This window comes from Cajanus cajan, chromosome 9, assembly GCF_000230855.2.
Source record: "Cajanus cajan strain Asha chromosome 9, NIPB_CcT2T_4, whole genome shotgun sequence".
Taxonomy (NCBI): Eukaryota; Viridiplantae; Streptophyta; class Magnoliopsida; order Fabales; family Fabaceae; genus Cajanus; species Cajanus cajan.
The window spans coordinates 48,965,083-48,969,850 of NC_138525.1; positions in this window are offsets into that span (position 1 = coordinate 48,965,083).

The following is a 4,768-nucleotide window of genomic DNA, read 5'->3' on the forward strand; positions in this document are numbered from 1 at the left end:
TTTGATGAGTTGTGCATTTCCATCTTACCTATAGGAGCATTATACTGAGGCATATGTACCTGCCTCATGGTTAACCCAGCATTCGACCCAATGTTAGGCTTAGTCTTCTCTCGAAGTTTCTCAGCCTTGTAGCTCCTTATGATCTCTGATTCTTCGAAAGCCTTAGCAGCAGCCCTGTCGAAAACAACACTACATCGAGGACATAGCATGACTTCTCTATCAGCTTCTTTTTTCTTAGATAAAAACTCAACCAGGCTATCTCCCTCTTTTGGATAGATAGGCTCTTCTTCCTTAGCAAAATCATCCATCAACTCCTCGAGTTTCTCATCAGAAATAGGCTCAATATTCTCATCATCCTCGACGTTCACTTCGACCATATTGATTCCCATCGAAACTGGCTCTACATATCTAGTATGAGCTGCAAATGGGCCAGTGTCCACCTTCATATCTTTCTCCTCGAAGGCTAGGCGACCATCAGTGATCGCTTTCTCGATCATATCCCTGAAACGCACACAGTTATTAGTCCAATGACTATACATATTATGATATTTACAAAATTTCTTCCCTTTTCTTTGCTTGAATGGCAGAATTTTATGGTTTTTTGGGAGTGTAATTTGCTTATCTTTTAATAAAATATCGAATATCTTATCTGCCTTAGCCACATCGAAACTATATTTCTTAGTTGAACTCCCTTCCATATTATCTCTCGGTTTTAACATTTGACATTGGTAAGTAGGACCAGGACGTAATTCTGCTATGTTAACCTCAAAATCCTTACTCGATATTTCACAATTAGCATCTTCAATCATCTCCGAGTTCTCTAAATAGGCCACCTTTTCTTTTCGAACAAACCTATCAAATTTCCTCAATCTTTCCTTTTCTAACTGAGCCATATCCCTTAACTTTTCATTCACTAATTTCTTAGGAATCGAGAAGTCTAACCCTGTTGCAGCAATTTTAACCAATTCATGTTCAGGTACATTAGTATAACATCGAGATTTTAGCTGTCAGAACCTATTCAAATAGTCGTCTAAGGTTTCATGGCTTTGTCTTTTAACATTCATTAGATCAACTATACTAACTTTTGTTTCTCCTCGAAAGAAGTGTTCATGGAAATTACCTTCTAACTGAGCCCAAGTAGTTATCGAATTAGGAGACAATGTTGTAAACCATGTAAAGGCATGTTTAGTTAACGAATTCGGGAAATATTTCATTTTTAAATATTCGTTGTTTGCTAAATCCCCACATTCGACCACATATCTAGCTATATGTTCGACCATAGACTCATTTAACTCTCCCGCAAATTTTGAAAATTTCGGGACTTTTGCCCCCCTAGGCAGTTCTACCTGAGTTACGTAATCTGGAAAGGTTGACACAAAATAGGGACGTTCATTTCGACCTACCTCAAAACCATGCCTGTTTAGTATCCTTTCTACAACTTGATCTAGATTGTCCTCAGGTTCCTATGAGGTCGACCTACGTTTTGTGAAAACACTACATTTCCCCCAAGATTTTCCATATCGTTCAAATTCGCACTCATGGCTCTCAAAGGTGGAACATCTCCTAATTTGTCTCCTATTTTGTTTATCAAGTCATACAAAGGAGTCATTATGTTATGCATTTGAGTTAACAACAAATTGACCATGTCATGATTATTATGATCCATCTGTTGTCGAAGAACCATCATGGCTTGATTGCTAATACTTGTGGGCACATAACTACCCTGTCGAACCAAATCCCCTTCGTGACTAGTTCCTACGTGTTGGTACGAGTCTTGCATGACAAAACCCAAACCAATTGGACCAAGATTATAACCCTGTGGGAATACATGCATTTGTGAAGGTGGTCCTAAATAGGGCATTGGCATTTCGACGTATACAAGTTGGGTATTTCGCCAATTCTGTGGCATACTCCAGGGATATTCTCTAGTGGCATTTACGAGTTCTTGAGACACATTGGTTTGCCTAGCCACATTTTCGAGTAAAACAAGGGGTGATGTTGCCCCCTGGTCACAGCAACTACATTATGTGAGTTAGGATTTCCGTGTTCTACATCTCCTTGATTATCATTATTCCTGTTGTTAGAATTATTAGACGTAGACATGGTTCTTCCACTCTTAAGTCTCATACAACATGTATACATAAAACTAGTTCAATTATGTTTGCAATTAAAGACGTCCCACTGGGCGTGCCAATTTTTTTATGGTGGAATTCGTTTAATGGATTCTTTTTATTCGAACTAGCACGACAAATGTTTCAATTTAGGTATATTACGTTTTGAATTTTGAGGAACAAGAGAACATGGAGTAGAGAGATTAATAATTACTTGTTTCCAAATATTCATCAATAATTAACAAGTAATAATTTTCATGCACATAAATACTCAGATGAACAGAATGAATAATACATATATTTGCAATATAGATCATGGTTCACTTGCATAGAATTACAATTGAAATCCTGAAGCATAATTATGCAACTAAACTACGTGATTAACAAAAGGAAACTACACTAATTCTAATCCTAAAAAGAGAAAAGAAAAGTGGCCGAGAAGTAGTCATACCCAAAAATAATTCCTTGCACGAAAGCCATATGCGCAGGCGAAGAGTGCTTGAGAGTTCAGTTCAAGTATGAGTTTTCCGACCTCTGTAAATCCCCATACTCCTCATATTTATAGATCTAGTCAAGAGCAGTTGCCTTCAAGTTGGTGCGTCATGGGGAATAACCGCTATCCACTATGCTTGTATCGTGTTTTAAAGTGTAATTTCTCATAACCGTTCGACCTACGTTCTTTGTTTCTTCGACTAAGCTTTGGTAACTACCTCAATATAATTGTTTAACTGCTCAGAAAATTATGTTTTTTCAACCAATTCTCGAGTTCGTATATTCAAGACCTCTTGATAGGTATCCCTTTGTCTAACTTTCTTTCGAGTAGGTTCACAGGTACTTTCGAGTAATCTAGCTCTTGAGTGATCCTAACATAAATATATCATATACATATAATTATTATATGAATATATAGGTACTTTGCATAACAAATCTAGCTAATAGATATTTATATTTTCCGTTATATTATAATTATACCATGTCTAGTATAGTAACGTGTCAGATCTTTGGATGTCACTCCTTCTCTCTCTGAATAAACCTAATTTTTCTATTTTATGTGTTAAGATGTGGGCTTGACCAGCAAAAATAGGAACCTCTTATCTGTAATCGAAGAAACTATCCCATTTTCTAAAAAGCATTTTGCATCTATTTATTCAAGGGTAACTTTGTCAATTCAAAACACACATAAAGAAACACAAATTAAAAAACCGATTCAACTGGTGCTCATCTAAAATTTGCACCGTTGAATTAATTATTCATAAATGTCAAGGTCATAAAAATTTGGTCAATCATGAAACGCAAACTTCATTCGTACAACTTAAACATTTTATATAACTGACTGGTATGTTATACAAAATGTTCCATGATAAAAATTTGTAGGACAAGAAATTTCCTCATGTTATATTGGACTATTTATAAATTTTTTTTAATATAACTTTTCAATTAATTATTAAAATTAATAAATTTTAATTATATCTATGATTATATTTATACTATTATTTGGTGCTCATTTTTTTTTTTGAATAATTTTATCCTTAAAATTACTTTTTCTTTTTCTATCATTTAAAAAAAAAAAAAACTACCCCTATTATACTATAATTACTCAAATTTTGTTCACACTCTTTTATTATTAGTCTCTCACTTATTCTATTTTTTTTATAAAAAATATAGATACACATAGTATCATTAATATTAGGGGTGACAAAGCGGGCCAGCCCAGCTTGATTTGGCCCGGCCTGATATGGCCCACCAAAAATCGACCGAGCCGTCAATAAAAAAACGGGTTGGAAACGTTGGCCTGCCCCGCCTAAGGACGGGCTGGCAGGGCGGCGGGCCAACCCACATACCACAAAAAAAATTACAAAAAAAAATAAAAATAAAATAAAATTTATGTTCAAATAAAAAAAACTGCTACAAATAAATAAATATAACCATATGAAATTAAAAATGCATACATATGGTACATAATATAAGTTCAACAAAAGCAAATTACAAACTTAGAACAAAATCAAATATAAATTAGCCCACTTACACCAAAATCAAAACCAAATTATAAACTTACAAATTACTAATAATCTAAATTTTTTGATAGTCCACAAAACAAGTCCATTACTTATGCAAGCAACTGAAGCTCAATTATTTATGTGGGTTGACGGGTTGTGACAGGTCAACCTACCATTTGGCCCGACGGGTTAGCGGGTCGAAATCATGGGCCCAACCCGCCAACTTTTGGCAGGCTAACGGGCCGGCCCGCAGGCCACAACTCATTTTGTCATCCCTAATTAATACTCTTGTAACAATTAAAAGTCTTTTATAGTCCCAATGTATTCTAATTATATTATATGCATACACAGTTTTAAATTTTCAAACAAAGAAACTATATACATAGTTATTCAAAATAAAATAGTCATACCTAAAACTTCTAATAAAATATGATTTTAACTTTTTATTCCTTATTTTTCAATACTAACTTTAACTTTTCTAAAGTCTTGAAAATCGCTCATTACATTGCAGGGGATCTTTAAAGTTGAAAATGCATAATAATGCATAAATTGTTGAAGTTGTTAAGCTGTTTAAAGTTGATAAGTTCCTTTATTTAAGTTGTGAAAGTTGTTATTATACTTCTAAGTTGTAAAGCTTATTTGCTGATAAGATTTTGCATG